Genomic DNA, 27,418 nt, shown 5'->3' on the forward strand with positions numbered 1-27,418 from the left:
CGGTAGCAGGTAGGTAGAGTATGATGATGGCTGTGTATCTGCAGGAGAGGCGTGTGCCAGATTGCCTGATTCAATTAGTCTTGGACTGGACGGGTCTTGATGTCTGGTGGGACTGTGCTGTTGGGCAGCCACAGCTCAGAGCCGGTTCCTCTGCCTGTGTCATTGTTGTGGGGCAGATGTGTCCCACAGTGTCTTCGCAGCGATGCTGGCCCCAGCACACACAGCCTGGCTGCACCTGGCTGTAGGGTCGGTGGGCTCCATAGCAGGTCCCAAGGTTGGGCCCTTCACCGCCCAGCAATAGGAGACCTCTGGGAGCATCTCGCACCTCCCTGCCTGCCTGCACGTCTCGGCTGCCTCCCAAAGAAACCAGGGAGATCCAAAATGTGGAGTCAGGCTGCAGCCAGGCCCTCACAGGCCTTGTCACCAGCCCCACAGGTACCACCCCTGTGTATCTCAGGGTGTCTCCCCAAAGTGGGACGGTATTTTCCCACTCACTGCACTTCTGCAGGGAATCCTTTGCGTCTGGCTGAAACGCACTCAGAGGACAAGTCCTCTAAAGGTGCAAAATAGGAGTTATCTGTTGATGCTGAAACTGGTTAGCATCCCAGGATGTAAAGGTGTGGGACGGGTACGCGCTGGAAATCTCCTGTGCCCAGTTAAATTGCTCTGAGCTTTGGGGGCAGAGAAACTGGGCTGGCTCTCTCCTGAGAAGCGTTTCACATTAGTGTCCCGTAATCACTGTGGAAATAAAACTAGGTGTTTGCATAAGGCTGAGGCCATGGGTGCGCGAATGGGTTAACCCACAGCAGCTCAAGTTGTTCCAGTTTCCAGAAAGCTGTGAATACACGACTCAATCCTAAGGAGCCACTAAGCCCACCCAGCAACAACAGATTTACTCCTGGCTTTGCTGTGGGCCATTTCCTCACGTGATGAAACACCTAATCTTTTGATACACAGCCTGCTCCCTTCTCACACCTCTCAGTGAAGGGTTTACTTATTGGGCCGTTCCTGCAACCGTGCACTTTGCTCCAAGGGTTTACCTCAAGTTCAGTGTCTCCCTGTGTGTGGCCAGAGCCTTTGCTGTGTATTGTGCACATAAAGGTAAAAGCCACCCACCTAGCTGGAAAGCAAACGTCATCTGGTGTTACACATTCATTGCAAAAAATAAGACAGAGTCACGTTGCCTGGTGTATCCCTCCGAAATAAGGGTGTATAATGCAGTCTTTTTTCTCCTCTGTCCTTGAAGGAAGATGTATGGTTTGGTCTTTGCGTGCGTGTAGGGACAGATGAATGTCACCAGATGACAGACAGAAATGCGAGTGGGGTCTCACATCAGTGCTGGGTCATGTTTGGGCAAGACTTTCCTTCTCTTTAAGGCCCAGGAGGACAGGGAAACAAAGCAACCTGGTAGTAATTCACTTACTCTTGGACCACCCCCTCGTGTTCTGTGGGCCAAATTTGTCCCTTCTTGTGCTTCAGTTTCCCTGCTCCCAGCAGAAGCTGCTGCCAACTTGGGAAGGGAGGGCTAAGCCACTGCACGCAAGTAGCAGCCTCTCCCCACATCCCTCGGCGTGGGATCCCACTGCTGGGGCTCCCACCCCTGCCCAGCCCTGCTTCTTCCCGGTGCCTTGCAGGAATCTGCTAATAGCAATGAGAAAGTTCCTGGTCCAACCCCAAGCGCTTATTCCCAGGTAATTATTCAGCACCATATCAGCACTTTGCAGCCCTGATTTTCCTGACTGAGAGACAACTAATTAAAGGAACAGACACCGCATGGATTTATTGCCAAATGGGGAAAACTTAATAAAAAGCAATGACATATTGGTTCATTAGTACCTCCCTCTGTTAAGTTTCTCTTTTCTTCCCTGAAATGAGATGGGATGGGCCAGAAAGCTTGAAAGCACCTGAAGAGGAGGGCATTAACACTGGAGACAAGGAAACCATTCAAAGCAGGTGGGCTCCTTGCTCCACAGAGGTAGCTACGTTGAATAAAGGGGGAGCAGTAGCATTCCACTCATGTGGCTCTTGAAGATGCCCATCCCTGACCCAGAAGCAGTGGTAGCAGGCAGATGCAGCCATTGCCTTCCCCACTTCTCTCCACATCCTCTGCCCAGCCCTCCCAAGGAAAAAGCTGGTTTTTATCCCTAGAGCCAGCACGGAGTATAGATAGATGGAAGTTGCTGAGAGACAGTGGTACGTGGGGTGTGAGCCCTTGCCACGCTGTGGGCTGGCTGGGGCCAGTGACCCGTTTGGCTGGCTCCAAGAGCAAGCTAGCTGGGGCAGGCGGGGGAGCGATCTTTTCCCACACAGGGTGCTGCCCTGAATTTTTTTCCCCTTCCCTCATCCCAGCTGTCATCACCTTCCTCTGCAAAAGATGAACATCTTGTTGTAAGCAGGATTTTGGCCCCTTCCCCCGCTAGCAGGCAGGATTGCTGCGTCTTTTCCAAAGGCTCCTGTGCCACATCTGCTCCCTTGGAGGATATTCATCCTTGGGTCAAAGTCCTTCTCCTGACAGATCGCCTACGGAAAGCTGGGATTCCTGGTCTCTTCATGAGGCTGAAGGGTCAGGAGCCCCATGTTTGGGGAGCCCAGAATCATCCCTGCCCACCTAAATCCATCTGTCTGAACCATAGTTTCTGTGGGACCATGAAAATTGTCAAGAGGTCTCAGAGTCTGATCTTCGAAACCAGAGCAGGAGTGGTTGGCTAACTCAGAAAGCCCCAAGATGAGCTTACAGGCTCATTTGAAATGCAAATTTTCAGCGTGAGAGGGACCCCAGTTCATCTCTCCCTTCTTCCAGCTGGTGGACTCAAGCTAGAAAGAGTACAGGAATACCGGAGTCCAAGGTGGCAGCCATCTCACCTTCAACCTTCACCCCAAACAGTCTATCCTAGGGCTTCCCTAGCCCCACATGTCATGGGTGCGTGGTTACGTTTGCTATGTCCTTCTGATCTGATAGATATTTAAGTAGCCTATTTAAGCTAGAGCTGCTTCTATGGGAGAAAACTGTTTTGAATAGTTTCCTTGTCTCTGGTGTTGATGCTCTCCTTTTTGGGTGGGATACTGCTTTCAGGCTTTGTTGTGCAACCCGTCATAAGCAAAGTGACCCTTGTTTCAGGGAGGAAAAGAGAAACATAAGAGTCATGGTCCCCTGGAGAAGAAAAGGCTGCAAGTACTGAATGGTGGCAGGTCACCCCTCCAGCTGCAGGGCAGGTTCCTCCTGCAGGTGTGTTTGTAAGGACAGGCAGAGCACATGTAAAGATAATACAGAGAGAGAGAGACCACCCAATGCTTTTCACACAGCTTAACAGTTACATACACACAGTAGCATGGGGAAGATGTGTTTTTACATAGAGCTTTAGTGTGAGGGATGTTAGGAGGTCACTTTGTTCCTAAGAAAGTTATCTAACACCTGCAATGCTAACAGAGAGATGCCATGAGAGCATGCTCCTCATGGGCAGGGAAGAAGACGAGTACCATGGGTATAATCAGGGGAAAAGCGCAAGGTAGAGAAGTATAGCTGTTTGGAGAGGGAAGGCAGCTGAATCTTATTATGAGGATCACAAGATTAGAGGTGGGTGGGTCCTAAACAAAACACCTGGGAGAAGATTGATGCTATATGAGGATGGCTAGTTGCTGCTGCTTCTGTTTCTCTGCTGGAGGCTATGCTGGCTGCTGAGGTTCAAAGAGTTGGTCTCTTCTGTCTTCTATTGGAGAAGCTCTTCCTGGTTGTAGAGTTTGGAGCAGGAGTCTCCTTTATCAGGTTTGGCTTTTAGTAGAGGAGTTGGGCTTTGGGTTGGAGTACAATGTAACCTCTCAGACAAGGCAACCTGCCTTATTTTATAGACTATGATTAGGACATCTTTGCTTTTCTTCTGGTACAGTAACGGGAAATTATTAAGATACTTCAGACCAAAAAAGTGTTAACTTGACCTTTATGCTGAAGAGATATTGAGGTGTGGCAGGGAGGAAATGGTTGCTGCTAAACCAAGCTGTTAATGATAACTGAGATCTACATCAGTTACGGGCCAGTAAAGTATACTTGCGGTCCCCTCTGGCTGGCTAACAGTAACCAGATCTCAGTTAGAGTTTGCAAGCTAAGTGTGGAAACTTTTTAGCTTGTATGATGCAGGGGAGCAGAGTAGGTTATGACAACTTACACTAATGCTCCTCTGTAGTCTTGAAATCTGGTCTCACAGCTGTTAATCACTAGATGGCCTTGGTCAAAATTAAAAAGGCTGTGTTATTTTTTTCAAGCCTTCCAAGAAGGAGAGTAAAGGAACACAAAACTTGTGAGAAACTGAGCAAAACAGTTGAGATGACACCTCTAATGTGCTTGTACTCGTACCCTTTGTTTACTGATGTAGACAAATATAAGAAAGCTTGAAAAAATAGAAAAGCATTCTAGCATTAGTCTTTTCTTGGATTTTTTTCAAGGATACTAGATTTTTAAGGGGGGGGTTGGGGGAGGAGGAACCTCCAAAGAAACCATTTTGGCTGCCACTAATGAAGTTCTTAAAATCATTAAAATCTTGTTATTGCTAAGATATAACTCTAAGAAGAGTTAAAAATTAACATCAACACTGAGCGTGCCAAACATTGCCAGGCTAGGGTTTCTGGACCACTAATACTTGCCTGTTGGCCTTTCTCACTGGACCATAACCTGCTCCTTGAGTTGTTCTGTGCAATGTGTTTATGCTTTTTTTGAGGAGAGAGAGGTATGTGATCTCCACTTCTTTAAAAATTGCAGGGAGGACCTCTCTGGGTAGAAAGTGATCTTCTTCTGCGGGGGGATCCTCAGCTGGTGGAGGACCTCTTACACCATCTGAGAAGAGGTAAGCACCCGTGTTTGGGCCAGTTCTCAGTTGCTTGGTATTTCTGGTGGTGACTTGTGACCGATCAGGATGCTGCTGCTACTGCACTGAGCAGTGCTATACAGCTGTGTGGGCAATATGCTTGCTCTAAGTATAGTTTAGGGATCAGAAAGACACATTCCCACGTATATTCACAAAGGTCTTGCTTGCTTGTATAATACAGCAGCTCTTTAGGAAAGATTGTTTCTGTGACTGTTTTTTGCCAACTCTCAAGTGCTTGAGTTAGCAGGTAATAAATAATTTGAATGAACGATAACACAAGAATCAGAAATCTAAAGTCAATTGGTGGCCAAGAAGAAGCAGCTGTAAATTTTTACCACCTGTCTCTGGAACTGGGGGATGCTAGGTACAGACAAAAACCATCTACAGAAATCCTGGTTTACTCCAAGGAAATTTTTTTTTATCTTTTGTGAACTTCAGCACGTATGAACAAGATGAAAATGAATTTTTCCTCAGTATGCAGCGACTACTGCGCTGTGCAGAGACAGATTATTCTGAAAGGAAAGCAGAAATCGGACCAAATCGACACAATTATTTCCCGGTTATTGTTTTTTAAGTAATGTTCTTTGCAAACAGTAGAATTGCTTCGTTAACGCTCAGGCGCAAATCGCTGCTGTTCAGGGACTGTGTTGGCTAAACTTTTAACAAATATTACCACCTGCTGGGCACGCCGCAGCAGTGCAGCTTCTAACCGTTTACTCCAGCAAGTAACGAGGCTCTTCCCTGCCTGAGCAAGGCATTAAGTCTTTGGGCTTGGAAACTTTTCTGATTTTCTACCAAAGGCAGAGCCGTTGGCTGGAACAGTCCAGCAAAAAACCGGAGATTTGTGTCTTCGGGAGAGTTTAGTACTGAGGGATGTTGGTTTGTTTTGATTAGTATTTTCGTGCTTAGAAACCCTGCTTCTGCAGGATTTACACAAAACGTGTTTATCGCTTACTTCTCGGTACGTTTTGCTACTTACAAATGTATGCAATATGTGGTGCCCGGGGTGTTGAGCCAAGAGCTGATCCTACAGTCTGCCTTGATCCTGCGGCCTGAGCAGGGAGAGCTGTTGTCTCACCCCACTGGACCTACTGCAGCTGCTTGGGATGTAGTGGGAGGGTGAGCTTCTGCCCTGGGACACCTACCATCGTTTCCACCAGTGCCACATGTGGTCAAGCTTAACCGACAGTCAGAGCTCATTGAAAACACACTAAAATTCAGTTCTTTTCATTCTCCTCCCTCTCCTAGGCTGGAAATGGGGGAAATATTGTACTTTCCAGGTTGGTTTAGCAACTACAGCTGCAAGACTGGGATGCAGAGATTAATGTATTCCTTTATAAATGTCCCAGAGGCTTTCAGTCCTCATGTGGGCATCTGTTTTCTCAGTCACTGGTTCGTGAACAAGGCAGCCCTTTGAGCGTTCTCTCCACAAAGCAGAGCTGGTTGGTACCTGTGGCTCTGCAGCCATTACCAGTTTATAAATAACTATTTATATTATGGTTGACATTCCCAGCTTCTTTGTGTTGCAGCTTGCTCTGGACTGGTCTAAGGCCAAGCCAAAAGGGTGGTGGGAGGAACAGCTGTCCTCCTCTCTGGACTAAAGGGAGTTACTGAATACTCTTTTGTTTAGTAATATTCACAATAATAGAGTCTGGTGCTCAAAAGAGGGACTTACCAAGACCTGGCTGACCAAGAGAGGTTTTTGCTGGGACTCCTGGGGCAAGTGGATACCAGAACGCACTGCGACATCTTGTTTTGAGGGAATAGCACAGCTTACCTCTAAGAGGATAAGGAGGGAAAAGCAAGGCAAAATTTCAGGGCAACAGTTCGACAGTGTGTGGGGGGGTGTGTGTGTGTGTGTGTCTTTTTTTTGTTTGATTCTTGATTTGTCAAGCATCAGGCCTTTGTACCTGTGCGCAGCGATTTTTGTGGGACCGCATTGCCTGTGGTGACTGGCGTTTACCAGCAGCTACACTGCAATGGTACAGACGGAAAGGGTGGGATCTTCTATATGAGCATCTGTCTTTCAAGGAACAGTGCCTCTGGCAAGAGTACCAAGCCTCTTGCAGGGATATTAAATTTTTTCTTGTCTTTCCCATCAAGAGTTTTTTTTTAAATCTTAGCTATTTTTGAAAGATACGTAGGAGGCTTTCCTGGTTTTATAAGGATACTAGCTGAAAGCAAGTTTTAGAGCACTTAAGAGCCTCATTTTCTACAATCGTATGGAATCTCACAGGACTACTCAAACTCATGGGGTCCTTATGTTTAGGAACACCAGAAACAGCTCCTGGCTCAAACCAATACTTCACACAGCAATTGCGTATTTTTTTTTTCCTTCTTATCCTCACAAAGATTGTCCTGTCTGACCCGAAGATGCCAGAGAAAGCAGCCACACCACCATGCAGGGCTCCCTCCCAATCTGCCCACCCAGCATCAGGTTGATTATGTTTGGCAACCCAAATGGCTATAAACCCCCTCCAGTAGTAGAAGAGGTGTGATGGGTAGCAAAGCTGCCAAATTTGGGGGTTGACACCTGAGAGCCTTGAGGAGCTATTTTATTTATGTGGTTTGGATCTGGGTAAGTGAATTTTGACCCTTTCCATTGTGCTGGGGCCACTGTTCCCTGTGAAGGAGCCGGGTGGTGTGACCCCACACCTGTCTGTCCCTCCTGTGCCCAGCAGTGATCCTCCACCCGTGTCCCTTGGCAGCCCGGAGCAATCCCTCCTGGCATGGTGGAGCAATCCTGCTTCCCACTGCCCTCCCGTCCTCCTCTGCCACCAAATTATAAGATCTTTTTTCACCTCTAGAGGACACTGTGGCCTGCCATATGCTCACTTCTCCGCGGTGCTCCGGAGGCAGCAGCCCTGTTCGGTGGCTACCTGGCAGAGGTGGCACAAGCTGGTGGTGGTGGCCCCATCATGCTCAGGTTGGGAAGGGGCTGGGTGGTCATGCAGGCTTGAGTGGCTCTGCCAACAGCTGCTGGGCATCAGGGACACTTGTCCCTCTTCACCTGCTCTGTCCATCGTCCTACAAACCACAAGGACCTACTGGCTTTTCAGACTGGCCAGGATGAGGCAGGGACTCAGAAGTGCGTTGTAGATGTGGGAAGATGTTTCCTTGCTCTCAGTACACGTCTGTCCAGAGGTCCTCTAGATTTTGCCTTTTCAGTCCGCTGCAGGGATCTTCTTCCTTCTGGGTCTCTGATTTTGGTCCCACTGATGTTCCCCCCACCCATGATAGCTGGCAGACAGGGACCTGCCGGACTAAGCACAAGCCCAGGGAGGTTTTCTCTTTTTACTGTAGGGCTGTACTGGTTTTCATCTGCTTTCTTGTCTGTTCACAAGCCTTGCAGACTTAGACTTGTAGACTTGTCTCTTCTTTTTTTTTTTTTTTTTTTTTTTGCCTGCCCTATTGTGGTGTTCTGCTATTTAGCACTACAATAGGGAAACTTCTTAGAAATTTGCTAAAAAGATACCCTTTGGTATTCAAAGGAGTTATGGAGTACATGAGCAGAACAAATTTTTAAAAGTAGTGGTGGCTGATCAGGAGGTGGTTGTTTACCTGGAAGCAGACAGTTAAGCGTGTGATCATAAAGCAGCAAAGCTCGCAGGGTGCTGGGGAAGACGCTGTACAGCTCCAAGCTGTTTATGCCATAGGTGTCCTGCAGCCACATTGCTCCTCCTTGAAAACTCCTTCCAGATTGCTTGTTTTGCCAGACTCCTCATCAGCAGAGCCAAACTGCCATGTTCTGTGCTGGGCATGTAGGAGTGCAGCTGGGGAGGTCTTTTTGTCATGACTATAACCACCAGCAGCAGTTTTGGACATAACGGCGGCTCCCTCTCAGCACGTGCATAAATAATGTTATATGCCCAATAGTGGCAAGGGTGATGTTTTTGATGTTTGTAAGTCCTGTGGTGCTCCTTGCAGGTGAAGAAATACCTTGGCTTTGAGAATCTGAAGGCTGGCAAAGTTGACAGTAGAGTAAGGTTATTTCATTTTAATTGAATTGGAAACGAGGCCATTTTGGGGGAGGAGGATTTCTCTTCCATACCAAAGTTTGGCCATGGCTTGTGCATCCATGGATGAACAAGGACTGAGTTCTTCCCAGAAAGTCAGTCCTTTCCATTAAGTGCATCTCCAGCTTTAAGTCAAATCTGAACTATTTCAGGTTTTTTTCAGAGTTTTGCAGTGAGATCACAAATCCACTGGAACCTGCCACTGAAAGCAAAACCAGGCAAGAGATACCAAAGAATGAATCATGACAGGACCCCAGGTTGCTACTGAATTTTGGGTTCTGCGTGTTGCTGGGGACAGACTGTGGGTTGCAAAGCAGGAAAGCAGATGGGGGGGGGAGGGCGGGTGGGCGGCATGTGTGCAGGGGGAATGACTTTTTTTACATGCAAATAAGGTTGAAAATTTTCTTGAAATTATCTAGCTTCGATTTATTTTTTTTATGAGAGCGAGAAACTAGGGGGGTGTGTGTGTAAAACAATGGCTTCCTATGCAAAATAGCTTTTTATAATTGCCGAAGTTAGGCACACCCTTGGTTTCCAAGCATTTTGCGGGGAGCAGCAGTGTAAAAACTGTGCAAGCGGTAAAGCTGGGCACAAGACAACCGTGCTGAAGGCTGAAATGGATTGCATTGCTCCTGCTTTGACACCCCAGAAACCATCTGCAAAAGTCCTATGGAGCAGGAAGAGATGGGGTCACTCTGCCCTACCAAATGTGGGTACTCAGATGCATTAGTGTGCCATCGTAGGTATATCCAGTTTTCCAATGGCACTTTGCTACCCATGGTCCGCCTCCCCTCTGCCAGGGAGGTGGTGGCGGCAGCAGCCCCGGTGTGTAACGCAGGCGCTGCCCTTTCCCACAAACGCCTTTCCCCATAGCCCTCAGGACATCTGCTTGCCCTGGAGAGTCTTGAAACAATGCGGGTTTCCTGGCCCTCTATGTGGTTTTTTCCTCTTATAGGAAAATATATGCTAGAGTATCTGCAGTGTTTTCCAGTTGCTTTGTCCCAGTGTTAGCACGTGTGCGTTATGTCCGCGAGGGAGCATGTAACAGTGGAAGGTCATGGTGAAAATAAGATGATTTAGAGGGACGCATGTAGGAACGAGCTATCTTGCTTCAGAGCGATGCCCTGTGTGGAGGGACGTTTCTGTACAGCAGAAGACTGCCCTGCTCTGCTTCTCACGTGCATGTTTCTCTCCACAGTGGGTCTCCTCAGGTTTTTTCAACTCTCTTCTCTTGCCAGTCTCTGCACTTGTACCGTACCCCATTCAATACCACTCGTAGTCTGACCTGCTGCAGACCATTGCCTTCCACCCACGTATTTTCCTGAGCTCAATCACCTGTTTGATGAAACAGTATCTCCAAGACGGACATCTGTTTTGAAAATGGTACTGACAGAGCTATTGCTTTGCTTGTTAGCCTGTGCCCATCACAGGATACCCTGTGTCAGCCTGACTGCAGTGCTGCAGGTAATTTTTCTGCTGCTGTTCATCACACTTTTTAGACCGTTTTCCTCCTGTGAAGACACACACATTCCATAATCTAGTCATTTCTTACAGAACTAAGAAAATCAAACGCTTTAAATTCCACTGTAAGGCAGCTGCTGAATCACATTTGTGGGTTGTGTCTTTTTATACCCTCTCCAATTTTTCAATATCCTTTTACAAATGTAAACCACGACAAAATATTTCAGTATTTGGTCTTGCCAAAACTGTGTACACAGTTAAAATCATGATAGGATATTTTTTTTAATTGTTTTAAAAACCCGTGGTCTGTGAATGGTAACGTTTAGCCTTCTTTCTTAATATGGTTCCTTCTGCTACCTCAAATACACTGACTAAATCCCTTCCCCTAAAACGTTACTGTCTGAGGTTTGATTAAAGCTGTGAAGAATGTGTGTGAAAATTGTTCTGGTAAGTGACTGTTCATGGGAGCTGGGAATTATCACTGTTTACATTTTTTTAAAATTTCCCCCGAAAGGTTTGATGTGCACTATGGAGAACTCGATTTGCTACAGGAGCCAGCTGAGTCAAGCGGCTGTGGGGAGGAGGAGGAGGAGGGGCAGGGTGGATTTTTAAGGCAGGTCTCTCTAAAACTGCAAGAGGGAATATTTTCAAACGCGGACAACTTGCCCATGCGCTGGTGCTCCCCGAAACAGACAGATGGAGGTTAAACCCAACTACGCTGTTTCTTTGTTGGCTGCTGTCTCGCAGGGCATCTCCTGGCTGGTGTTTGACTGGGAAGAAGCAGGATTTCATGTCCGCTACTACAAGCTCATTCATTTAGTAACACTATCTGTGATCCTCTTTGAAATCCCCAAAGCAACTGTTAATAGCTGGGTCCCAGGAAAAGCGATACGGCAGGACCGGCCCGTGGGGAGGCCAGTTGCCTAGCATTGTGCTCGGTGTTGTGAAACAGTTGGCCGAGCCATCAGACTTGCTCGGCTAAATGAATTAAGTAATCGCACGGCCCTGCAGAGAATATTAGTGAGGAATTTCCATATTGCAGCTCTTGATATTCCCGCCTCGCAGCCCTGTTACCACAAATACAAGGCTTTGGCTGAGCAGGCAGTAATTTGATATTAAATGAGGTTCTTATTAAGCAGATGCAATGAAATAGGGCAGAGTTTTATGTTGCATTTGTCGACTAAATGCTTTTTATTAGCATTCATTAGGATGAGGGATAACTGAGTGCAGGATATTCTTTAGCCAAAGCTTGACCCTTCAGAGGAAGGATAATTAAGCAACTAAGAGCTTGGGAATAGGAGCTCGGCCACACACAGCAAACACACAGCAACTCGCGCTCTCCCTCTTCTGGGAACCGCGTCTGCAAAAGAGGCCGTGAGGAAACTTGGGGGATGTCCCACGCTGCCTGGGGATGAAACTGCTCCTTGTCTCGTTCTCCAGGTGTTAATTTGACAAAGCACAAAGGCCTCTTGGAAAGTAAACCATTTGCACAGACACACGTTGCTCTTTCTTTCAGGCTGAGCATATTGGGCTGTCAGCCATGGAAATAAGGCCCTTTTTTCGTTTGTTTGGATCATGAAGCTTCTTAGAAAAGGTGATATAAGAAGGGCTAAAAGCTCTGACTCTTAATTCTGGCCTCTTAGCAAATGTGTACAAACATATGTGTTTGTCAAAGTTGACTCCACCAGGGTGGCAATGGCCACGTTGGGACCTTCCCGACAGGGATGCCCCCATTCCAGAAGGGAAATGGAGCCAAGAGCTGGTGGAAAAGCCACACAGAAATCAGAGGTGCCTCTCTGCCAGCCCAGGCTGCTTTTGTAACAGTAGAAGGTGGACTGTGTTTTCCAGCTTGCTTTTGTCCTGTTTAGGTTTCTCTGCATTAAGTCTTGTTTCCATTTCTCCTTAGCCTGTGCTTTAGGGTCAATGCGTTTTTCTGCCTCCTCTCTGCACACTTTTATTCCTATCCATGAGATGTTTTATGGATTTGTGTCAAGCTGTTGGGTTGGGGTTTTTTTTTTTTTGTGTCTTAGTTTTCTATTATCTGGCAGGGTTCAGCAAAAAGGAGGGTGATAATTTTATGAGAATTCCCAGTGCTTGGTCTGCATGTGATTTCTGTGATGGGTGGGTGGCTTGCGTCTTGTTTGCAGCGAACTCAGAACTCACACTCTCTGGCCTGGACTTGCTCTGGTCCTGTTGAACTTGAAAATATCCCCAAAGCCCAATTGTTTTGGAGGAGATAGAATTCTGCCAATGCTGAGGCCTTGGCAAAGCTCCCCTCCTCTATAAATGTGGTCATAAGTGACCATATTAAGTTCTTGTGAGTCTGTATGAAGATTCAGAGGTACGTACTGGTGGTGGCACTCTGTCTTGGACCGTTCCCTAGTTGTGTGAAGCCAGTCCATATGTGGCCATCGGGGTCTTCTGTTTCTCCAAAACTGAAGTGTGGGTTCCACCCACAAAGCGATAGTAGGTATCGAGGTCAGGGATCTGTGTATATTCCCCTTTTTAAAAAAGGAGGGATGAAGGTTTTGAGTAAAGCAAGGGTGCAAGTACAGCCCTGCACTAACAGGCTCTCAGGTCTGCCTGTAATGTTGGTCCTTGCAGCAGCAACCACAAGGCAGCTGTCACTGTGGGGGAGGAGAGCAATAAGAGGGAAGAAATCATTCAGAGGGAGGTACCCTTCTGGTTGGAGTTAGAGGAGCCTATTCTTTTCCCCAACCATGGGAAAGGAAATGTCTTGATTTAGAGGATGAAAAGAGGGCTGCACCTGCAGTGGAGATGTGACAAGAGTTGTGTGGGGTCAAAAAAAAAACCCCAAACCCTAAGTAACCTTATATTGGCATGTAAAAGTGTCCCTGGGCTTTATTTTGCACTCCTGCTGCTCATATACCCCCTTGCAGTTGCTGGAGGTAGCTGCCGGCATCCCACTGGCCAGTGTGTGTGAGAACCTGGAGGTAGACCTGGCTCTCCCACTGCAGCCATTGTGCTGCTTGGACCTCCAGCTGTGTGCATAGGACTGGCTGTGTCTTTGGCAACATACGTGCGGACATAGAACTGGGCACACAAGTATTTGAAGACTATTTCCCTGAGGGAAAATGTTTCTTTGTTGTTTTTTGTTTTTTTCTGCTCTAATCCACTAATGAAAATCAAACACAACTGTACTCACAGGGGCAGCTTGGAGTGTGTACAAAGACCTAAGGTATGCGTGAGAGGGGTAATGAACCAAGCCCAAACACCGAAAACTAAATCTCCGGTGGTAAACTACTGAAACCATACGGTTCGCTGGGCTGCAAGGGTTTTCTTGGATTGAGGTATTCTTTGAGTTCTGGCAGATGCAAGGAGCAGTCCAGCATTTCCTTTTTATCCCTGTTCAGCACTTGATCTTCCAGCCAGCCCTGACTTGATGAAGTCTCCTAGTACAATTGTTAGCAGTTTTGTTTGCTTTGTTACTTTAATCCAGCACCAGGCTTTTCCTAGTGGATATTCTGGTTTGAGCTGTATTGCCTGGCTTCTTGCTGGTCACAGGTGGTCAGTTGTTTTCCTTTTGGTCAATGTGTAACCCTGATAATCGGAGGAAGTACTTGAAGCCACTGAGCCTTCCCAAAGGGAAAGGAGCAAAAAGGTGTAGCAGATGAACCAGGAAGGAGAATCTTGGAAAACAAACTGGAAAATCTTTTCTTTATCAGCCCGCGGAGCTTTTCTAGGTGATGAGTATTCCTATGAAACCTGGTCACGTTTGCACTTTATTGTCTTTATTATCTATAGTTAATATAAAAGAGGAAAGTTTCAATGTAACGTTCACTTGCGCGCATCTCTCTTTGTGAAGCTTTAGGCAGATCGTTTGATTTTTTTGTCTGCCTGGGGCCTCTGACTCCCTGCCAAGCTCATTGCTTATAAAATGTATTGATCTCACAGCTTCCATGGGCGAGCATTTTCGAGTGTTATCATGGCTGAAGGCACAGAGCAGAAACATTTGGAAAGGCCTATGGGCATGGTTCTCATGACAAACTTGTGTGACATGTTTCATTTGGTCCAGAGCTGCAAGATTCTCTATCAAGCTTTAAAATAAATAAATACAAATTTAAAATCCCATGTTTCTTAAAAGATGTCCCTGCTGGCATGAATACTCTAGAGCGAGAGGTTAAAGCTTCTTTTTCCCAGCTATCTATGTCAATAAATAATTGCCTCCTGAAAGTTCATGGAGAGCAAACAGCAAAGGGTCAGGAGCACATCTGAACTGAATTCAGTCTTAAAGGTTGAGTGGTTATCCATGGAAATAAGTTTGTGGTATTTGCCCAGCTCCTGCAAAAAAAAAAAAAAAGCCGCCTTAAATTCATCACTAATTTGCTTTTTAATATTTCTCTTTCTGCATGTGATTTCCCTACTGCCTTTCTCCTTGGTACCAGTCCTAAAAGCTTATCCTCTTCCATGACAGTGGTGCTAAAATACTGAGGTGACAAAACTGGACAGCCCTTGGTTTTCCACTTTCAAGTGCTCTCTGTGGGTAGCGAACACCACAGGCTACACTGTTTTGATAGCTGCTAGGTCACGTTACCTGTCTATCCCCTGGCATTGTAGTAGTAACCTGGCAGGTCAGCTATTTCAATGCTATTTCACTTCGCTACCTGGCACCAGCCATACAGCGTTTTTATATACTGAATTATTTATGGACTCATAATTATTTAGCATCAATATGTCAACGTTACAATGCCCCCGTTGGCCATAAAGGAGCAAAATCTTTCTTTAATTAAAATTACATGGTCCGTGTCAACTTTCCTTGGACCCAGTCTTTTAAAACTGAGTTGGGAGTTTGAATTCCAAACCAAATACCTGTGTTTTAAGCAAAGACTAAATACAGAGCTTTCTTTCAGTGAGGCTGGTCTTGGAAGCCAATAATTTTATGTGTTTTAGGGAGGTTTATGTTATACTGGGGAGTTTACAATGGACTTCATTGAACTGTAGACCACAGTGGCAGTATTTTTTTTATAAGCAGCTTCTAATAAGGAGGAAGCAGTGTATAATTCAGACTGTCAATGTTCCTGCCTAAAGACAAAAGCTTAAGATGCCTCAATGATGGTTTGAAAAACTGCTGAATCCTGAGAACAATCCGGTAACGAAGGTGGTAGGGTAGTTTGTTTTAAATAATGTGCAGCTGTCTTTTTTGAAAAAATATTGCATCATTTGGCATTGTAGAAATATACTGAACCACCATATAATTTAATTACACGACCACCCTGCAAGCTCCATGAGCCAAACTCAATCCTGGCATAAGCGGGTGCAAATCCCTCTGGGAATTGCACCCGCTTAGGCCAAAGCTAAATTTGATCCAGTGTTTTTTTTCCCCTTCTCCCTGAGAACTTGAAGGTATGGAGATCCACTTCATCCTATACTGTACTTGGAGCTATTAGCTTTTTTCCACACACAGAGCAACTCTATACTTGATGCTGAACTGACTTTTGTTATAGTTTTCGGAATAAAAACAAACAAACAAAAGTCTTTTGAATGCAGTATACAAAGGTGGTAGTTAAGTATTTAAGATTATCATAACCAAAAAGTAAACTCCATCATTTTCTAGGTCACATCTGCCATGGAAATGAGGTCCAATAGGGACGGTGATGGCCCTTTGTGGAGAGGGACCAGCATAAATCAACCATCTATTATATGTTCAACAAGACTTCTCACTTGATGACATGCCTATGATACATAGCTTTCCATTTGATGCTTGAAGAAGTAATTAAGTCTGTATTTGTTTAGGATCTTTGCTTTATTCAAGGTGTGAGGCTGCCACTCTCACTTGAAACCGGTCGTCACTTCTTGAGCAGTCTCCTTTGGCAGGAAAAAAAATAATTCTCGAAGAAACTTCCCATGTGCTCCATGCCATACAGCTCCCCCAGTAATATTTTTTTTTCTACCTTGTTATGACTGCAGGCTGACTGAATCTTTAAGACTTCTCTTAAAGAAATCTAGAGGGCTTCTTTCCCTATGGAGAAAAAAACATCTCAGTATGAATAAGAATAATAAAATCTTTGAAAGATGGGTCTGCTGAAGGAGAATTTCTTTATCGGCTTTCTTTTAAGCTAAAAAAACTCTACTTAGCTAAGGTTAAATACTTGCTGTTTGCGTGTGAATGTGTGCAGTCCCACAGAGATCAGAGGTGGCATGGAGCAGAGTAGAAGGTGCGGAGACGTTGATTCAAAGTATTCAGTCTTGCGGGACATCTTGGATAGCTTTGGCTCGCTGTGATCAGCCACAGTGAGATAGCACGTGTATGCCAGACAGAGGCCATAACCCTGACTCTCTCATTTCCAGAACTTTATTGTAAACATTTGACTGAGATGGAAATCCAGCAAGACTTTATGTATGATGTCTTCTGAGAGCAACAGCTAGTGTCGGGAGAAGCCTTGTTCTTTCCAAACACTGAGAAACAAGAATCACTACCAAGTACAGAGGCAATGAAAGGCAAAAAAACACATCAAACAACTACCCAAAGTTTATAAAATAGGCACGTAGTCATGACCTTCCTACAGTTACACAGACATGTGCACGCACACATCAGCCCTTAACTTCATTGGGAGTTGCTCACATGTGTCTTTGGACAGATCTTGTCCCTAAGCTGATTTATGTCCAAAGGAAACTTGGGCTCCGATTCAGGTTCAAATCAGGTTCAGCATGGAAAATCCTGAACTTGGAGCCAGACCCTAAAGCAGCCCTTCAAAGAGGCAAACAAACAGACCAGACCAGCTTTTTCTCCTAAGCTAGAGCTCTCTAGCCTTGTGCTTGGGTCTAGCACGTCCCTCTGCCTCCCTCCTAACTGAAACGCATTTGTAAAGGGATCTTTATTCCACCCGGGAGAATACAGTGCAGGCAATTGGCTAGTGATGGTGCCTTGGAGCTCGGCCACCTGGGGCAAGTGTGAGACTGCACATGGAGGGAAAAGGAGAAAGCAGCAAGTGACGGAGAGACCCTTTTGCCGCAAGAGCCTGGGAGATTCATCCCAGAGACTCCCAGAGGTTTAAATCTCCTCCACTTAAAGGGGCCCATACCGTGTTGTTTTTACTGAATAGGCTGCTGTTGCTGCTTGATTTGGGGTTTTTTGTTTGTTTGTTTTGTTTTTCTATTTTTAACACAAGTAGATGTCATCACGCACTTATTTCAGTATTGCCTGCCCTGCTGGCAGTGGGGAATGAACTTCTGTGATGATTGCGCATGACTGGGCAAAGATTGGACTTTGGGAAAAAAAGGTCAAACAAATGTGACCTGTCCTTTTCCTGACAAAATAATGAAGGTGCTTAGATTAGATTTATCTGCTGCTCTTCCTAGAGCATGTTGCTCACTCTTGGTGAAAACTGACAAGTAATGAAATTAAAACGCAATACGCTATTACAACTGTGAGCGTCCAGTTAAAATTCATCCTACCGCAACCGCCCCCCAGCACAAAGAGTTTAGGGATGGGCCAACCAAATAAACATGAGCTGCAGTCACTGAGGAGTCACGTCAATCTCAGGTCCACCAGGCTGACATCCACCTGGCATATCAGCAAGCACAATCTTGTTTTGGAAAATACATGTTTGTGTTTATCAAGCGAGATCTCACAAGACTTCCATTTAATAGTTGGGGGTTTTTGTTGTGTGGTTGTTTTGTTGTTGTTGTTTTTTTTTTTTCTTTGGCTTATAGGCACTGTTCGGACTGAAAAATACTTCTGAAAAAGTCAACCAAAAGGGACATGTCTTCTCACTAGATTTGAATTTTTAAACAAATATAGAGGTGTGTAGCATTTGGAAGCATATCCCTCCTGTGCTTCTGAACATGGGTATGGTTAATCTAGCTAATGATTTCCAAACATTTGTAGCCCTCAAAGCTGATCTGTTTTTGAAAGAGAGCAACCACCTGTAACACCTGTTTGCTAAAAGGACTTGAAGGATGCCATGTGCCATGGAGCAAATCTTTGTTAAAGATCACTCACATCAAATGTATTCATGTTTTTTAAAATGATCTCGGTCATTCTGTGAGAAGTATACGAGCAACTTGACTACATATCGTTCCTAAATTTTCAATGTTCCTATCACTTCACAGAGGCATTTTACATCAGCTGCTTTGAGTTCCCATGTTTCCATACTCTTATTTTAGCTACAATCTGAGCACTATTATGCAGGAGCGTATCCGGGTGTATCCTAAATAGTTGGAATTTTAAATCTTGCCACTTTCTTACTCTCTACTTTCTCAATTTCAAAGGGTAGGAGACCATAAAAATTATTTTGAAGTGAGTTTGGTTTTGCTTGCTGTTCTTTCAGGAAATCTTTTTTTTTTTTTTTTTCCCCCCCTCCCCTTCTTTCTTCTCTGCTCACTCTGCAAATAATACCCAGGATTTTAATGAGATAAAAAAAGTATGTAAGTGTATATTCTGTGCATTAGATAGTACCATTGTCGTCCGTCCCAAGAAAGGGTTATCTATTGCTGCGTCTCTACAGGCCCCGCTCTGCTCACTTTCCTCTGCTGGGGACTAACACAGTCGTGCTTCTTGCTGTGTCCTGGCTTGGGCCAGAGTTGTAGCCTTTCCGTTTGCCTTTTTGCATCTTCTGCTCTTGAGCAAATTACTTTCAGAGATTTACAAATGACTCCACATGTCAACCCCAAATACTCGCTGTCGTGAGGCGGGTGAAGAAATGAGATCAGGGAGAAAGGTGGATCCGAGTTAATACTAAAAACTTAACGTAAGGGATGGTTTGAAAATGTGCTTATTTCTTGCTGATTCACTGCCTCGTCTCGTTATCACCACCATACTTCCTTTTTCTCTTTCCTGTTTTGAGCCTTGCTTGTCGCATCATTTTGAGTCAACATCACAGGTTTTCAGGGAATAAAGCGCTGAGTTAACAGAGGACCTTTACGGAGCATTCAGAAAAATAATTCAGGCATCACAATTTCCTCCACCTCCCCACCTCCGACTCAGGCCAACTGATGCGACTGCAGTATCTGTGTGCTTTAGACTCTAGAAATGATAGAGTTGGGGGGGGGCTCATTTTATCCCCGACTCAGGCATGGACCTTTCTTCAGAGAGAGATTTCCAGCGAGGTGCTAATGGGAGCTGGCTGTGGGATTGATTTGTGATGCTGGCACCCACCTGTCAGGAATGATGACAGATCCATCGGCTTGTTTTATTTTAGCCATTAAGAGGGAGAGCAGCTTCTTTAAATAGCCCTAAAGTAAAACTGTTACCTAAATCAAAAGCAATTGCCTAAGTGTTTCTCTATTTATACAGCTGGAATACTTTGACTTAGTATCAGTGCTGCATAGTGTATAATTAGCAAACTTTAATAGATAAGTTAGAGGGAATGACTTGATGAAAGTGTTAAGGAAAACTCGGCTGCTGAGTTGTAAGAGATCCTCATTAACTTCATTGGGTTTAGGTGTCAGTGTCTTCTGCTGAAAAATGTTTGCCTGTTGCCATGATCGTGCCAATTATCCTGGGACCTTGTCTATGGGCTGCCTTGTACTGTTGTGGTGGGATTCACCTAAAATCCGAGTTCTGCCAGGGCTGATGCTGTCCAAATTTGTAAGGAGGTGTTATCATTACTCCTAAGTGCTTAAGGAGGTGTTATCATTACTCCTAAGAGCTCGCAGTCCAAATATCTGGCAAGGAAATGAGAGGTGAAGATACTTTTTGGAGCTAATACTCGGCTAAAAGCAGAGCTGGGATGAAAGCTGTAGCCTCCTGACTCCCAGACACATGTCCCACCTGTTGTGTGTAGTCAGCTCTTGAGGCAGTGTCCTGACTCCCTTTCTCAAGGACTACTGCAAGGAAAGGCAAATGTTCAAATAAAAACTACTCATTCCCGTTTAAGAGTAGGGGGAAGAGGGTAAATGAAGCTTTGGGCGTTTGCAGCCCACCCCCGGGCACATGGAGAAAAGGGATCTAGAAGCCGGTTCTAGACTTTATTGTAAGACACCCTCTGCCACAAGCCGCCCCGCTGGAGTCTTCTGGTAGCTGCCCACAGGTGGTGCAAAGCTGGCTTTGGCTGCTAGAGGCATCAGCCCAGGAGCGCGTGTGGCTGCGGGCGATGGGAGCTCCTGGCGCTGCTCTGCCTCTGAAATATTCAACCCGGGCGCCACGCTGCCGATCGTGCGCCACCTGAGCCCTTCGGAGGGGCTGGACCTGCAAATTGCTTCATAAAGCAGAAGAGGTTTTCAAAAGCACCGAGGGGGACTTAAGCAGTTACCTTTCAGCAACACCTTTGAAAAAATCTCTCTTAATAAAGCCGTAACTTCACAAAGGCATGAGGGCGAGTTTCAGTTTGGAGCCTGCCCCCTGTCCGGCAGCAAAGGGCGTTTGCTTAAAAAGCCACCCACCATTTCAGACGTGATGCTGCAACCTCTCAGCTCAATGAATAATGTTTAACAGCGTGAATTTTATTATTTTGGCTTTGAAGGTCCCACAAGGCTCCAAGTTCATAGACAAAACCTCCCCAAATACCCAGCGAAAGTGTAAAACCAGAATGATCTTTGTATCCAGTGCACCCCTGAAATTTACTGGCTGTTTATATTGCTAACTGCTACTGCTGGGAGGAGCCCTATAAATAACCTTAACAATGTGTGGGGTTTAGGGAGAAAAGCATCGCGTGAATAACGATCCGTTTGTAGCCTAGAGGCTATGCGAGATCTCCTTGCTATTCCTTACTGTGTTTATTCGCCAGAAACTACTTCCAAGAACTGGGCAAAAGGGGCAGGGTATGTTCTCACTAATGTTGAGATGAGCGGTGGTCAAGCTTTTTGTTACGCAGACAAGGGCTAGATGTAAATAAATCTTACATGCCAGCAAGCTTCAGTCCCAAATACTGGAAGATTATTTGTGGCATATGTGTCACTTTGGAGGAATACAGGAGAGAGACACCAATTTCCCCATATACAGTAGATCCTTCACTCCAGCAGCCCACGTGCTTTCCTGAAATAGTCCCGTGTGGTTTTGATTATAATTCTTTTGTGACTTCTGGTTAGAGACTAGCTTGTCAACATGACCAGGCCACCTCAAACAGATCTTACTGCTTTTTTTTCCGGTAACAGAGGCGGCCAAGGGAGGACAGAGATGATACAGAGGAGTACTATGTTCTTTTGAGGTTTTTTTTCCTGCACCTCTGAGTAGAGACACCACATTAAGGAAGACAACTTCGAGTTAAAATAAACACAGATGGAAAATTGAAGGATTCCCTACTGAACTCACCTATATTTTTTTTGTTTAATTGCTTTTTTGAAAACAAGAAGTCCGTGGTTTTGTTTGCTCCCTTCATTTAATATCCAGTCTTTTTTTTTTTTTTTTAATCTTCTTAGCAAAATCGATTAGTGATGTGGCACAGCAAGCTTTTGTCCTTCTGACGTCTCTGGAACTACAAGCATGACCTCGGTAAACACTGAAGCGGGATAACTGACCTGAACATGCTGTCATGCAATGAGCAAGTACCCACATTGCCATGACACCTCTTCAGGGTTTTTAATTTGTTCCCCTTGTGTTGAGGTTTAAATGCAGATGCTTCCAGCTGGTTCCCAGGGTTATCCTTCATTAATGAGTTATTTTTATATAGAAAATTCTCTTGGAAACATTTTTTCCGATGAAATTGCTCCCCCTAACCACAAGCACGTAATACGATGGCTTAGAAGAGCTGAGCCCAACAGTGTGTTTATCCCTTTTCTTCCATGTGCCTCTGGCGGTCTCCTGCCTTGTTCCAGATCCTTGTTTGTTTGTGGAGATGGGCTCAAGGAGTCCAACCCGTCTGGATGATTAGTGTTACTTCAGTCCCAGGCCACCTTTGTTTTGTTTTTTTTTTTTCAGAACCAATCTCATCTGACTTTTCACCTCTTGAAACACAGCAAAGAGAAACACTTGTTCACTGAATCTCACAAAATGCTGATGAGGCAAGTGACTACCCAGAAGGGCAGGGGGACCTTTCACATCACTGCGGGTATACCCAGACAGTTTTGACTGACAGAGGAGAGGAGGAGTATGTGAATGGAACCAAAATGCGTTTGACCACAATTAAGTTTCTGGCTCCATCATAACGTACAGAGCACCTGCAAAACTGTCTGCTAAATTCCGGTTGCATCTTCTCTTTTTTCACAGATGGCAACGGGTTGGGCAGAGCACTGCTGGAGGTCTGTGGCAGAAACTGCCCCGATGCTGCGCGTAGTTGCTAAACAGCACAAAATGGATAGCTGACTGGCCGTGGGTGCTCTGGCCTCTGTATCCTGTGCGTGAAATGGGGGTTGGGGGTCCCAAAATGTAGGTCCTGCCCTGCTGTTCCATGCTGACCAACCAGCCGCAAGCCATCATGCGCTGGCCTGTCTTGGTTCAAGGCCTGGGGTGCTACTGAAATAGGAGTGATTATTACAGCCCAAGCTCTGGATCTGCACAGAGCCTGGGAAGCTGGATGTTGGATGTCTTTGCATCCTAACTCCTATTTTAAGTTACTTCCTTCTAATAGCATAATTTCCAGGTGGGGGGATGTATTTCTGTACATTGAATCTCCTGTTTTTCTTCCTTGATAAGAGCTTTAAATAGCAACATAAGAATTGTCAACGGGTAGTTTTTTTTTAATTATTTAGAAGTTCTTTTCTGCATAATTCAGAAAACTCGTGACCTTGGAGCACCCCCTTGGGCCATAGGCTGAGCTGGGTGGTGAAGCTTGGTCTCAGGCCCACGGTGGCCCCCCCATCCCCCTTGGCATGGCCTTGTTCTCGTGCTGCTTTCCCAAGCCAGAGGGAATTGCCTCCAAGGGTGTGCCCTCAGGGGTGCGACCAAGCAAACCTGACTCCCCAGTGGATAATAGTGATCTCTGTGCCCTATCCCTCATCTTCAAAACATTAAAAAGGACCAAAAAAAAGGCACTGGAAATTTACAGGAGCTACGTTAGGGCAAAACAGAATCTGTATGTTTGGATTAAGCCCTCTCCTTCCTCCCCTTTGAAAGGGAGAGCCTGCAGTGTGTCAGCCTAAATTTCAATACCTTCAGGTCTTTACAAAGAAACAGGCGCTGCAACGAAAAATATGCCAGGCTCTAATTTTGGCCTGATGCAGACCATATCATCTCACTTGGGCTGTTCAGAAGACGGTATGATTTGACTTGGCTGTGTGCCACGTCTCACTGTTGCCCCCATCAATCAATCCGGCTCTTAATCATCATCACCTTTCCTGTCGAGCAATGATTTTTATCTAATGACACTGTTAGCTGAGGCCCATCCCCTCTTCTGCTGTAGAAGTCCTTGTAGAAACAAGTAAGCAATGTCTCTTTCTTTTCCTCTTTGTCACTCTTACCTAAATCTGCCTTTTCTTTTTCCCCTTTCATTGCAGATAGGATGAGCAGCAGCATCATTTAGAATGGCTTTGTTCTGCTATAGTAGTTGGGTACTTCGGACACAGGTGTCCTTATATATTTAGCCTCTTTTTCAAGCTATGTTCCACAATATGTACTGGTCCAAGGGCTGGCTTTCATTGTTGATGGATTTTTTTTTTTTTTTTATGAGCATTTCCTTTTTTAACTTTCAACAAAGATGCCATAGATATTTCTGTATATCTCTATGTGTTCAGCTGTGTGTTGGTTACCCACTTGACTGACTATACTTCAACCCAAAGGTAGTTACTTTTACAGAAACGTCGTTTATGAAGTTGGCATGGAAAGCAGCTCTGAACTTAGTCTATGCTGGGGAACAGATTCCCATGATTGCCTTTCCTTTTCTTTTTTTGCCAAAGACAACCATGAGATTTGTACCTGCAGTGCTTTTTTTTTTTTTTTTTTTCTCCCTTCTCTTTGCAGCTCCACAATGAGACTTTTGTGAGCCAAAAACTTCTGGTAATGCTGAACATTTTAATTAGAAATGTCATTTCCCCTGACCAGTACTAATGAAGCAGATTAAGCATAATCGGTTGCCAGAAAAGCACTGCAGATAGTGGTGGTTCTTTGCACAGGTGGCACACCAGAAGACCTGCTCTGCCAAGCAAAGTAGGTTATATACAGCTACAGACTTACGGAGCTGGAGGCTGGATTTTGGTGGGGCATAAAAGAGCTCAAGTTTTATGTCATTTAGTTGGCTTTTGGGCTTGAATAATTCTGTGTTGGTAGAGCAGGGAAGCTGACTATATGCTTTGCATTTGGTTTGGGCGTGATGTATGTGTCGTACACACATGAATTGTGGCAAACGGAGGCACTGGGTGTCTTTGCGTTAGTTGTAGCTATTTGTCTTTCTGTGAAGTACAGGTTCATAAACCGGTGCTGAAAAAGTCCTAGTATGTGCGGGTGTCTAGGACCCATGAAGCAGCTTTTCTATCCTGATCCCACTCCCTCTCTTAACACCTCTTGTTGCTGTGGGCACAGGAATTAACCATCCATTATCCTCTAATGTGTTAGTCACTGGTACAAGTCAGATAGGAGAAAAGAAATCAGCTGCAAGCCCGAGCCCTGTGCTATAAACCCTTTCGTTCCACATTTTCTGAACTGCCAGCTGACCCTACATGCTCTGGCATTCCCAGAAGCTCAAGTTAGTCTTTATGAGACCCAAGTGACAATCATCACCAGCTGAAAAGAACAGGAAAAGGCCCTACTTCAAAGCCAGTATGACCCTAAGTGGGATGAGAACATAGGCGTATCCCCCTTGGAGAGCTAAGCTAAGCTCATCACGTACTCATGAGGTGGGGTGGCCACCCTCTTCCCACAGCAGACCATGAAGAAGACATGAAGGCAGCCTTCAGGAGCTAGCATCCCCCAACCATCGGCCACCCGTGGCAAGTCAGACTTGCTTGTGAGCAAGGCCATAAGGAAGGCTCCCACCTCTTGACCATTGTGAGTTGTAGACACTGTTCCTTGTGGACCACAATGGCTGTTTTGCTCACTGAAGGGTGTGGACAGCCCATCTCTGGGCACAGGCTGCAGAGAAGGAGTTTTGTCCCTCTGGCCAGCCTTACCTGGCTCCACGGTGTGAAGGTGCTGTGAGGCCATGCCCAGTGCTTTGATCAGACCCCAGGTAGTAGGATGCTAGCGGGGAGGCCTCCAGAAAGGCTCCATGCAGACATGGCCACATCTCATCTCCCTGCCATGCTGCCAGCAGCCCCACAGCATTACTGTCTCGGATTTAATGACAGTGAGGATGGGTCAGGTCCTGGGCACCTTTATGGATCTTCGCTGTCTGTGTGGGTTGTGTCTTGTAGCTGAGACATTTCTTGTGATTTCATTCAGACTGAGGATGGCTCTACCCTCAGGCTCTCAGTCTTCTCAGTGCTGCATGTAGAAACTTTCTTCTTTCCTTTGCAGCTAAGAAAACAGCTGCAGGAATCAAATTCTACCAACCAAATTTCTGATTCCAAAATATCTTTAATCCAGGACACTATATAAAGAAAATATATTCCTATTTTAGTCTATTTCTCTTGGGAAGGGAAAGGTGAAGGGTTTTATTGTGGATTTTCTTTTTTTCTTTTTTTTTTTTTTTAGGTAAGAGGAATTAAAATAATATTATAGAGACTTTCTATAAAGACTAGGAAAAAAGATTGAGACTGGAAAATGCCAATTGCTGAACCTGGACAGGGGATATGAGAGGAAAAATTGCAAATATAATACTCTGACTATTTCTTTGAAGTCTGACAAGTATCTATGACAAAGAATGAAGGCAGGAAAATATTTCAGTTGTATTAAACTAGCCATGCAAGAAAAGAAATGCAGCAGATAATTCTTATTGCTTGGAATATAGAAGAAACTGCCAAAGTCAGCAAGTCAAGCAAGGTACATAAATTCTGCAGGGAGCTGAACAATTCATTTATAGTCGCACTAATAAGCTCTAGGTAGAGTTGTATTTCCAGAAGGTGCATGTGCAGATCTTGTAGGTGACGTGGTTTTTCCTTTGAGCTGGGTAGAAAGCAGCTCTCCTGTCCTGCAAAATTTTGAGATTTCAAAACCTGTTCCTTTTCCACCCAGGAAAGAAAGCTGTAACTTTTCAACACGTTTTTGTTAAGAGTAAAAATAAGAGAGACAAAGATAGAGAGAAAGAGAAGAGAGAAAAATGCTCTCAGATATTATGTCTTCTCCACCCACCCTAAGGACTGCCAACAGTATGATGAGCACAGCTTGCACTTGCAGGGTTGCAGAGCTGCCCTTTCCCTGCCTTCGTCCTAGGGTTCATGGGATTGCCCTAAAAAGCTGCTCTGGTTCTTCACCAGTAGCTCTCTCATTGAGATGGGGTTTAAAGGGGGAACCCCCTGTCTCTCTGGTTAGTCCCCAAAGCTCAGGTCTCTGACTCACTGTTTCCATCATGGAATTAAGAAGCTTTTGCTGCCCAAATTGTAGTTGAAACTGGTGTGCTTCTGAAGAAAAAAAAAAAAAAAAGTTAAGGTTTCAATCATTTAGCTCTTTTCTTAAAAACAAAAAAATAAAATCACCATTTTTTTTAGTAATATCTAAAAGTGTTCAATTTTTTTCTTTTTTTCCTATGTTTTACTCTATCTTTTCTTGAGTGGCCCATATGAAAACAGGAAACTCCAAATGTGTGGAACACTTTGAACTGTTTACTGCAAGAAGACACGGGCAGGCCATAAATGAATTTTTGTCATGGGGATGTGGTTCTACCTTTCATGTATGTTCAGTCAAGCTTGCTTTTGTGCTGTATAGCAACACACAACAAAACAACCTCACAACCCTCTTCCTCCCTCTCTCATGAATGTTAAGTCTCACCGTCTTGTGGCCAAGTGGAAGCTACCATGTAGCCATGGTTGAAAGCAGCAATGCCCTCGGTAGCTTTGTGGTTTGCTTATCCCACTCTTCATATGCTGTTACGCGACCCTGCTGCAATATTCTTCTCTCATCTTTTTTCGCCTTCTTTCTTCTCCGCATACTCTGTGAGACAACTCTAATTGGAGAAGACCATGGAAGAAGGGAAAGAGCATCTGCCTGAAGTGCAGCCTAGGTGGTGATGCTGGGAAGTGCACAAGAGAAATGGGATCAGTAGAAAATTTTTGGAACTATATGCCAGGCTTTCAAGCGTGTCTTACAAGTGATTTCTGCTGGTCAGGAGGAGGGAGGACCACGGGAGGAATGATTAGCTAGGGGGACAGGGTGTTTGA

General features: G+C 45.2%; 1 long non-coding RNA gene across 3 annotated transcripts in view; it reads left to right on the plus strand.

Annotated features, from left to right (window-relative positions):
• Positions 1-4,699: 4,699 nt before the first annotated feature.
• The window catches only part of LOC134513792 (uncharacterized), a 114,397-nt gene continuing 91,678 nt past the window's right edge, over positions 4,700-27,418 (plus strand). For all 3 annotated transcript variants that reach the window (XR_010070511.1, XR_010070510.1, XR_010070512.1), the window contains exon 1: positions 4,700-4,835. This is a non-coding gene — a long non-coding RNA (uncharacterized LOC134513792). The remainder of the gene's footprint in view (positions 4,836-27,418) is intronic.

Source organism: Chroicocephalus ridibundus, chromosome 3 (assembly GCF_963924245.1).
Source record: "Chroicocephalus ridibundus chromosome 3, bChrRid1.1, whole genome shotgun sequence".
NCBI classification, from domain to species: domain Eukaryota; kingdom Metazoa; phylum Chordata; class Aves; order Charadriiformes; family Laridae; genus Chroicocephalus; species Chroicocephalus ridibundus.